Raw genomic sequence first — 11,559 nt, 5'->3', positions numbered from 1 at the left:
AAAAAAATCCCACGACTAAACAAAAAAAAAACAAATTTTTTTCCCTTTGCTTTGCGTATGAGAGTTGGCACTGTCTTTTTTCCCCCCTCCTCTCATCCATATTTTGCTGTCATCCATCTACCAATTACCTTCCCCATTTTCAGCAGGAAAAATGTATTGTCAACTTTTTTTCTCAAAGCAAAGGGAAAAAAATTAGTCTCACACAGGGAGAAACACTGTCCATGCTGAAGCTCAGAAGTATCTTTTTGCTTGTGTGGTTGTGGAAGAAATCAGAGAGAGGAGAAGATTAAAAAAATCCCACGACTAAACAAAAAAAAAACAAATCTAACAAACAAAAAGATTGAGCAACTGAAGAATTTGTGAATATATGTTTTATATAAACTCAAATGTTATGCAAAATATCAGCTTTTCTGGAGACTTTTTGTTAGCACCATCCATTCCCAAGCACCTGAGATCCTAAATGTAATTTTCTGACAGGATATGGGGTTTTTTGTTGTTTCATTACATGGTCATGGCAGCTCCCAGTGAAAACTTTAGTTCTGACGTCAGTGGGAACAAAGAGAAGTTGCCAATGAACACATTAAAAAATCTTTTCATTAATGCATCATTACAAATGAGGTTAGCTCCACCTTTGTTCTTCTTTTGGAACATCCTGGCCATGTCTCCATGAAAATGACAGGTGTTGATTAAAATGCCTGGAAAACCTTCCAGGTGTCTTTGATTGTCCTCCATGAAACAAGTCCTGCATTTATTGTGTCATAGGGCAGGAACTGAAGATAAAGTGTTGCAGCAAGGATAGGATTTGTTTCCTAGAAAGCCTTTTGGGTATACAGAGCTCTTCCTGGATGTGTAGATATGGTCTTCTTCTGTTCTGTGGCCAGGTGCATCAGCCAGATTGATAAGGAAGTTGATTGTCTACTTCTAGGACATGGAAAAAAAGAGAGAGTATAGTGTCTCCAATGAATGAGGTATAGCTCTCTCTGTGGAGGAGTGTGATGAGCTGAAGACACAGCTGTGCCTCAGCCTGTGCAGGAGGCTTTCCTCAGTTATTTATACTAGCTTGTTACTGCAACTTTCCTTCCAAGGAATCTTGGGATAAGTATAAAATAATAATATTAAGCATAGCTAGACTGTGTTGTTTCTATCACACACTAATCCATGGGTTGGAAAGGTGTAAAGGAGCAAAAAAAGTGTGCGCTAATATGTCATTGACCCATGCTTTTATTTAAAGGATAACCTGGGATAATCTGGGTGGAGTCCATGCAATGTATGATGCACTTGTGCTCCCTCAAGATTTGCAGTTTGGTGTAACTAGAGGAGCTGAAGGTGAAACTGCCTGACACTGCACCTCATGATGCGGCAAAAAAAAATCTTCTTGTGATGAACCAGTGGCACCCGGCAGAGATAGAGCTTTCAAACCATCTGGAGAGGAAAAATAGAAGAGGTCCAAGAATTTGGAGGCCGAAAAGACAGAGAACATGCTGTACGCCATTACACATTAGGTTAAGGAAGCTGAAGGAATCAGCTTAAGGAAGGGAAAAAGGTGGATGCAGGTACTGGAGGTTCCTTCCTTGTCCTCTCCTTATGGTTCTCCTAATATATCTGGTCTTAAACTTTGCAGCTCCCTCTGTAACAGCGCATGTACCAGAGCAGTTCCAAGGTATTCTTTTTCTCCACACGATGAATTACAACACCCAGAGCATACAAGCATCATCAGGGACACTTGCAGCTGTGATGATGGGGAACAGATGGCTGCACATGAAGAACAGGCCTTGCCTGGGAACTCCTGCTAGGAGAGTTGCGTTGTAAATTCACGCCTGATACCACTGATACAAAGCTTTTTAAAAGAGAACCCTGTTACGAAGTAGAGGTCGAAGTAGATAGTTCATAGCAGGAAGGGAGGGCATTTCCGGCATAGGAATTGCTTGATCTTCAACCTGGAATATGCCAACTCAGCAAAGTCCTATACAAGACCTGCTAAGCAAGCCCTTTTTAGCCACTCCAGCTAGAGGTGTCTGACTGCTTCTTGCCTAGCGCATAGTAATTTAGTGCCCACTTGTTGCGGGTTGGGTTTGTAACCGGGCAGAAACACCAATTTAGTGTAGTGGTTTGGTCTAAAATACTCATTACTGTTTATCTTCTGTGAGATAAGAATTAGGAGAAATGCAAAGCAGGCACCAAACTTGAAAGAATATAAAGTTTATTAACAGACCTAAAAGAGGGAAAAAAAAAAATTATACCACCTTAAGAACTCTCCTCCTCCCCCCACCTTCCTCCCTTCTCCCACTGACAATGTAAAAAGACAACCCTTGAGATGTTCAGTCTGTTTACCACTTCCATAATAACCTTGTTCAGTCCATTTAGAAAGAGAAGTCTCTTCTTGCTCATGCTATGAAAACATTATCACAACGAGACAGCTGCCCACTTCCAAATATTGTTCAGTCCATTTAGGAAGAGGAGTCTCTGCTCGCATGTGAATCCCTTCCCCCGACTTGCAGCTTTTCCCGCAACTGCTTTCGAGGGTCCACTCTTGAAGTTTTTTGGGGTACAATTTTAAGGTTGAGCTGTTCAGAAACAAAAACAGAGGCCCTTCTCCTTCCCTGGGAGCAAAGGGTCTTCCTCATCTTCATCGTTAGGACTATCTCTGGGAGCATCTCTAGGAACTGAGGTTTTCTCCTTTCCCATTTGGAGCAAAAGTCCTCATCTGGTCCATCTCTCCCTGTCCAAACTTCTCATGAAATTACAGCTGCGTCAGCATCTGCCTATCTCAGCGCAGGTGCTTTTGCTCACAAGTTGAACACTCCATCCCCCATATCTTCATGAAATTACAACGGGATACTCTGATATATCATAGCTTCACAATAGACTTTCAGCTTTAAGCATCTCCTCTCTCTCTTCCCTCAGGTTTTCAGCTCTTCACAGCAATAAAAGGGTTAATCTCACCTCGGCCTTGCAGCTTTGCAGCTGGAATGTTGAATTTTTCTTATCGAAGTGGAGAGGGGGGAGAGCCAAGCTGCTCCGGCTGCCCACGGCAAGGCAGTGGGGGGGTTCCATGGCTGGAACAGGTCCATCGGCTCCAGGATGGCCGTGGCCCAGCCTGGCCTGGCCCGAGCAGGGCCTGGCCGGGCCCGCTGGCCCCCACACGGGGCCTGCAGCCACCTGTCCCAGCGCCGGAAACGAGAGAGAGCTTGGGGGGGAGTTTGCCTATTCTTAAATGTGGATCACAGAGGTGGTCACAACTTTAAGTGGCTTAGAGAATTGTCCATATTCAAACTGGCCAGCTGATAGGTTCTATCAGGTCCCAGAGGAAACTGTAAGCACCCCTTAGCAAGGACATCCCTTCCGGGACTATGCTTGCTAACCTATGACACCACTGTGCATGTGTTTATTTGTGTTAGAATTCCGAGCTTCAGTGTGTCTGCATAAAATGGGGAGGGTGGATGTGGAGTTAATGCTGCAAATTTATGCCTCTAGAATAAGGTCCCCTGTGTGGCTCTGGGCACTTGCACTTCTTCAGGCAGCTCCAGTCTATAAACAGATGCAAAATAGATTTGACCCAAATTCTGTCCAACATGGCTGAGGGTATTAGAATACTCAGGCTGGGATGTCAAACTTTGAAGGGAGATGTCCATACTTCAATCAGTATAATTCAGCTACCAAACAGGGAAAGATAGGAATTTTTCCTATCCTTACAGTAAGCTTTTCTTCAGCTATCCAACCAATTAATAGAGTTTTGGCAAGTTACAGAAATCTGTTGTCAGAGTCTATTACTGACTTAGTCAAATAAGAATAGAAGCCTTTATGGAGAAATGTACATCTAAGAGCTGACTTCTTCCTCATGAGAATTTGATTCCTGCACAGTACTCTTCAGTGATTTATGACAATCACAAATATCTATTCTGTCTGGGAGCCCTTACAAACAGTGGCTATGATGAATTCAATGTATTCCAAGTTTGATTGATTTGGCAACGTCCATCGAATTTACAAAGTAAATGTTTCCATTATTGTTTTCTTTGGTAGGTGACCCTTTTTAGTGTGTATTTTGTTTGTTTGGGTTGGGTTTATGACAAGCTTTCTTCTGTCTAACCCAACACAACCTGATGTCATCACAGAAAGTGAAACCGGCTGAAAATGTGGGGTGTACAGAGTTCCTTCAGAACTTCAAATATCAGTTCTTGTAAATACTCTTTCGCTCCTTTCAGTTCTTTGAGATATGAGTTTAGAGATCTCTTGAATGTCCCTTTCACTCATCTATGTAAAAAAAACCCAAACAAATCCAGCTAACTAAAACCTTGGGAAAGTTTTGAAATTATATTTTAAAAATTGCTTGTCCATGTTAAGGATAACTACTTATCCTTTCAATGGCTGATACCCATGCCTTCAATGACAATGGAAGCATTTAGCACATCCTAAGACTGGGACATTGTCAGAGTCCATCTCTCCCCTATGGGAGCTTTACCATTAAATTCAATGGGTCATACGGATTGGGCACTGCTTGACTGTAGATTCCTGCTATTCAGATGAAACAGTAGGAGATGATGGTTGGAGTCCCCAACAGTCCCCAACATCAGCCATGCACGAAGAGCAGCCAATCTTGTATTTGGCATGGGAATTGCCTCCAAGAGATCATGAACCCCATGGCAGAGGAGCCCAGTCAGGGAGGTATGACTGGATTCTTGCTCCTAAACAGATGCTAGATACCAGCAGATATTCAAGCAGGACTTCAAGTTCCAGTGAATGTCAACATACTTGTACTTCAGGTTGATATTCATGTGTAATGCCATGCTGAATTCAGGCTGTGATACTCTAATTTTGCAGCAGGAACACCTTTGCAGTCCAGAATCCAATAATGCACTAAAACATGCTATTAACCATAGCCAAGTAGACAGTTCACTGACAATTTAGGGAAACAAGTACTAAGAAACAAACTCTGTCTTTATTGCTATTTGTGCTCAGGGGTAACCAGAAAGTCATTTAGTAACTCATGCACAGATGCAAAATAATTGATGTAATGATTTATTTTGCATGTGCTTTTTGCTTGCAAGAGCTGCTTATACAAGGACACATTAAATTGCTCATTGAAAATAGGCAATTTTACAACTCTTCATTAGCCAGCTACAAAAGCAAAACATTAATTGTATAAACACAGAAGGCTGACTTTAGCATGTTGGGTTGTGAGGGAGAGAGAATAGTCCAGTGGAGACATGTTCAAAGTGATGTTTTTCATGGGTGCACTGGGGCTGTAATCCCTTCTTCCCTTCTACCAGGATGGCCAGAATTGCTGTCCCCAGTGTGACAGTCACAAGATGCTAGGAAAACAACTAAGGTGCTACAGTCTCAATCATCTTCTCCTTACAAACACTGCCCTCTCTGTCATTAGCCCAAGGCTATAGCTTTGTCTCTCCAAGGAAGTGCACAGGTTCCTACAGAGGAGTAAGTTGTTACTTAGGCCCTAGAATGCCAAGTGGGGACCAGCCTGTTCAAGTTTCTGCAGGGCATGGCTGTCTACTTTAGGACTACTAAATATTCCAGGTAGCGACAATGAGAAGCTGATAGGATATTTCCTTTTTGATTCTTTACAGCTGATCAGAGTTGGGATCTGCTCTGGACCAGTTCTGGCTGGGGCTGGTGATGAGAAAATGCCACAGCACTGCTTGTTAGGAGACACTGTCAACAGAGCTTACTGGAGAAAAAGTCATAGTCTTCCAGGAGCATCCACCTCAGCTCAGCAGGTTTTAGGTACAGAAAAAGAAGTGCAGATGGAGCAAACCTACCTGAGTATCTTCTTCCCTGTCACTTTTGGCTAGAGCAATCATACAGCAAGGGTAATTTTGGAATTATCTATAGCAGGCTACTTTGGAGATTTCATTTTGGGGATGTCCCTAAGGTCAGTCAAATCAACATGAGTCAGTGGAAAAAGGTAGGTGATTCAGGGGATAATCCAGCAAGTCTAAGAGAGACATCAAGGGAAGTTGTAAGTGGAGGTGTGAACACTGCCACCCACACACACATACCATGTGAAGAGAATTATTTTCACATTACTTAATATTTCCACCCACCACCTAAAATCCAGGTGCTTAAATGGAGGAGTAAGATTCTCCTAACCCTCACCTTGTAAAAATCCTAGCAATTGCTTTACTCACACAAGAACAGATTGTTGGCAGACAGATCCAGACCTCTCAGCAGTAGCGTGCTTCCCTGCCTGGACAGGTTTCCCTGGGCTCAAGGCCTCTCAGAATAACAGGGTGTACTGAGTGAGGTAATAACTTGGAAAGGGTGTAACATCCACTGGCTTCCGTGTTTGGACTTTTTTGCTGGCAGGGTCCTCTCTTTCTGCTCAGCTTTCTACCTGGAGAAATTTGAGTGACACCGGATCTAGAGATTCCTTGAGTATCTTAGACTTGTCCTCTCTAGAGCTGCTTGGAAGGAGTTCTGCAAGATTGGTGCAATACAGCAGTGCTAAATGCAGGACAAATGAGTTGGAACCAGACTTTCTGTGGATGTCCAACAAACGGAAAGCACAGAATAGAGTGGTAAAGAAGGCAAAATATATACAGAATGCAGAGGAGTTTTTTGGGCACATAAACATGAGTTCTCAGCAGTTACCTAAAGATTTTGTGGAATAATTGAGGCAACTCCCTTGAAAACAACAGCTTTGGATTTACACTTACCCATACCTGCAGAAGAAAAAGGAACCTATTTCCTAGTAGTCTTATTCTGGTTTCCTATTTTATATTCTCAGGGTCTCCAGCAGGAACGTGTTGTCTTTGATTTATGATTCGCACATTTTTTATTGGTCATGGTCTTTCAGAATAATTCACAGCTAAAGCAATTTTTGGGGCATCCAAAAGAGGAATGCTTAAAAATAAAATTTCCATGACCTGCATTGATTTAGTACCTGGCACAAATCCTAACCAACCCCAAACTCAGCAATAAATAACTTACAAGAACAGTTTTCTTACTGTGGCATTACTTCGTCCCCTAGTGAACAAATAAAGAGTCTTACTCTACATTCCACACCTAAGCAAAATTTCTGTTGATGTTAGTGGGACTTTTTCCCTCAGGAGCCTAAAGTCTGATCTGCAGTTGTCATAGTGGTGACACTGAATTGAAGATGCTCCACTCTGCTCCCTGTGTAAACCGGAAGTTCTCATCTGGCTCTTAAATCCCAGTCACACTGGGCATCACTTCAAATCATGCAACCCAGAACGATTCTGGGTTTATCTGCAGGAGAGACAATGCCCAGTTTGTGAGATAAAGTCATTTACTCGTTGTTGTAGAAAGGAGGAAAAAAATGCTCTTGTAATGCACTTTCAGAATTGAGCATCATGAAGTCTTTTTGACTTGCTTTGGGCATTACTGACACATGCTCTTGCACGAATAGACAGAAATACTGATGAAATAAAGTCATGAAATGCTGCTTGCTGTGCTTGACATATAATACCTTCACATATTTCACACCATCAATAACTACTGTAAAGTGCAATAACAAACAGGAAAATAAGTGTGCAAATGAAGACTTAAATGTATAGAGCAGATCCCTTTCTGAGAAGCCTTGCAAAGCTCCCTTCTGCTCAAAAAAATTGCTAGCAACAAATAATTTTTACTAGCACTGCAGAGCTAATGGTGCTGTAGGAGAGAACTCTGGATTCCTTTCTGATTCATGCTTCACAGTGGAATTGTTAAATTCCAGTTGGAGGATTTTTTTTTTTCTGGTGATGATGTATGAGCCAGAAAAGAGCAGAGGCCAAATGGTTGCAGAGCTGGCATTCATGATAGAGATTTCCTGGTAGAAACTGAAAAAATCAGACCAGAATCCACAAATATGGACCCTCACACTTTCTTTTTTACCGGCTCATTTTTTCCTGGTTTATGTGTGAAATTTGGATACTTACACGAAATATGAATTACAGAAGGCTTTGCTGAGCCCCAATCCTGCAACATGACATGCCTGGGCAGAGTGCTACATGTACAGGGAGGAAGGCAGAAGAACTCCATGTGGTTTAGCTGTCTACCCATGTGCTGTGCATTAGAAACTACTTATTGAGGGGTTATTGAATTCTACTTAACTGAATTCTGCTTGAATTCTTTTGTACAGCTCTTTAGTATCTTGAAATCCTGTCTTCCATCCAGCTTTTTGGTGTCCTCTCTCAAAGTAAATGAGTTTTTTGGTATCTCTTCCAGTGCAGGTAGATCCTTATCAGAAGTAACAAACAGTGGTGTATTGGCTCCTTTGAGGGTTGGGGCTGACACTACCAGGTGCTTTTATGCCATGCTGTATAAAAGATCATAGTACATAGGAAGATATTTGCACCCAGAACCAACTACAGCACAAACTGACCTAGAACAATAAACTATTGCCTTGGGTACCACTGCCCTGGCCATCAAAATGTACACTGCAGTAATGATGGTGCTCTGTCATTTCAGTTAATTTCCTTTCAATAATTTTTCGTTCCCATGCTGGTATAGACTTCCTTATCCTAACTTCCACATTTTCTCTTGTGCAGACATCTGCCAAATGGCAAACTTTAAAATAGATAGAAGAAGAGAAACTAAAGAGGAAGTGAAAGGGAACAGGGCTTTTCAGGGAAGTATCTGCATGCAACTGAGAATGAAATCAAAGCCTCCCTGCAGCCAGGCTGAACGGAAAGGTTCATACAGGAGGCCTGCTGGCCCAATATAAAGCAGCTAAAACAATATTGCTCTGGATTCTGGGAAAAGGTAGCAAGCTCAATTTATTTTGAAGTGTCAAGCAATTCAGCCATTCTCCATTTAAGGCCCAAAGAAATTCAGAAATTCAATTTATATTCCAGTGCCCAGTTATACCTTCTTTTCCCCTTTCCTGTTGGCTGTCAGTGAACACACTGGATGATATGAAAATGAGATAGCAGGATGTCTTTTGAAAGTAGGTACAGAGGAAAATTAATGCAGCAGACATAGAATTAGATCTATGCCTCACCATGCTGTGGAAACCATACAAGAAAAAAGGGGGAAACACTGCCCTGGCCCAAAACCAATAGTGACCAAGCACCTTGAATTGGAGGACACAACACAAAACCTGTGTGAATAGGATATGAAATTACATAAGTGCTAAAGTTTCTTTGCTGCAGTTACTTCAATATTTTTTGAGTGTCAGTGGAAGGGGAGAGGAGAGCCAGAAAGCACTCAGAGGCAGGAATAGGGGAATATGTCTTGAAACAATCTGGGTAAACCAGTAGAAAGACATGTAGAAGGACAAAGAAGCAGGCAAAGAGCTTGGCAGTGGGTCAGGAGCACAAATAGAAATTTTCTGCAGGGTATAGGGGAGGGAAGTTTAAGGGATAATTAAGATTTAGAAACATGACTCAAATGGCTGCTTTTGAGTCCTTTTCCAGCCCCAGGACATGGAATACGGACTGCCCCTCACCTTCACAGGCAGCAGCCTATGCTTACACAGACAGGTGTGTCTCACTGGGCCATGTACACCCTACTTTCTGCCAGTGGAAGCCAGACAAAATCTGTCTGTGACTAACACATCTCTGCCCCTGAGAGGAGGGGATTTCACCGCATCACGTGCTTAGTGATTTGTCTTTGAAATACCCATGGGTGAGGCATTGACTCCTCCCCCGCCATAAATGAAACAAATGTCAGCAATGTACCATGAAGTGTCCCGTGAACCCTGGTCCAGATCCAAACACTTGGCCTGTTTGTTGGCTCATACATCACTGCATGTAGGGATGGGACCTCACCTTAGAGTGAAATTCTGATGGAGCAGGAGCACTCATGGCAGAAAGCAAGTCAGCAGGATCCCACTTCACATCTAGAGAGATGAAAACCTATTGTTTCTGGCAAAGACAGTGTTTTGAACCTCAGGACTGTGAAAACAGTAACATATTTATGAATTCCTCCTCAATGCATGCAGCCACCAGACTTTAGCCAGCACATGTGAGGAACACATATCCTATACAAGCATTGAGCATGCTGGGGATGTTGCTGGTGTTGAGGAGGACAGCACTCACTCCCCACCTTTTGTGTCCATGTTATCTACGGGATAACAACATGAAATTGGCAGAACATGATCAGAACAAAGGTTTGTCTAGGTCAGCATTCTAGAAGGAGGCAGTAGAAAATCCTTAGGGAAGATCTTTAAGAATGGGAAATGCAGAGACTCAGGCTCTGGTTGGCATCCTGTCCTGGCTTCCAGCAATCAGCAACTTAAAGGCTTTCTAGGCCTGGGGTTGTGTCCAGACCACCAAGTTTAACAGCCACCACAGACTTACCCTCTCTGAATCTGTCTAATCCCTTTTTGGATACATTACTCCATAGCTATGTGATAGCTGCACACACAAACTCAACTTGGCAACTACACATGCCTTTGTGTGGATGTGAGGATCCAAGCAAGCCTGTACTCATTAAATGAAAAGAAAACGTGAGAAAATTTGGCCCTTAAAAACCTTTCTTCCCTCCTGCTTTGGAGTCTGTGTCTTCCTGGCTTCAGGGCACTGTGTTTTGTCACCCCTGCTTTCTTCTTCCCCTAAGCCCTTCAGGAGGCAGGTGGTGCCAGAAGCCTGGACAGGGAAGTGGTCACTGTTACAGAGCACTCTGATGACGAGCAGCTGCTTACCACAGGCGGCACTGCCAGCAGGGAGTTTGTCAGAGGCTTGTTTTAAAATGGTCCTGATACTTTATTTCACAAAAGGGGAGGTGGGCTGAGGATGATGAGATGAGCCTAGTAAAGCCAGGTCATACCTCATCTGGATGCTACAGCAAATAGCTCCCTGAGGGCCAAATTCTTTTTCTACAGCATTTATGTGCTCCAATCCTCCTGATTAACCTGGGAGAGAGGGAACTAAGCCCCCTTAAAATCTGTCCCTTTGGCTTTGCTACTGGAGTCCCCACATCCTTAACGACTTACCTCATCTTGAGAGACTGGAGAAGAGATGGAAACTGTGGGGTTTTTTGCCGACCTGGGTTTGTACCTGGGCCTTGTCTGTTTCTAGGGCAGAGATTCCTGATCACCAATGCCAGTGGAAAGCTCTGCTCCAGGTTGGCAAGCTTGCACAGCAGCAGCGGGATTTGGCAGATGGATTTATGTTAGTGCTGAACCCAACCATAGTTAAAGGGCATCACTACTAAGTTCCCATCACAGAAAGCCATGCTAAACACCAGATTTCCAATTCTGTACCATGTGGGACCCACAGGTGGAAGCAGCTTTATAATCTGATTTGGCCTTTTTCACGCTGAACACTGTGCATAAAATACATTAAATACAGTACTAGTCTGGTCTGATCGCTGCAGAGCTCACACCGTTACAGGTTGATGATGGGTGACCATGAGGGCGATTTACATTGCGTAGAACAAGGCATCATCTGCCTCTCCATTAGCCATTTGCCTCGCAGCAGCCTCACGTCAAAGTCACAAGTCACCTTCATCACTGAGTTTTCAAGAGTGTTATTGAAGACTTTGGAGTCTCCTGGAGACATTGTAAAATTGCTACTGGCTACATGGGGAATCGAAGGTAGAACAGTCAGACAGTTCAAAAGAAAAACAATGGCTCTAAGGATGTGGACACCTTGTGCT

The sequence above is a fragment of the Corvus kubaryi genome, unplaced genomic scaffold (assembly GCF_017639235.1).
Source record: "Corvus kubaryi isolate FWS band 111438036 unplaced genomic scaffold, C.kubaryi_AGA036_p1.0 split1-65, whole genome shotgun sequence".
NCBI classification, from domain to species: domain Eukaryota; kingdom Metazoa; phylum Chordata; class Aves; order Passeriformes; family Corvidae; genus Corvus; species Corvus kubaryi.
This window is presented reverse-complemented; position numbering follows the sequence as displayed.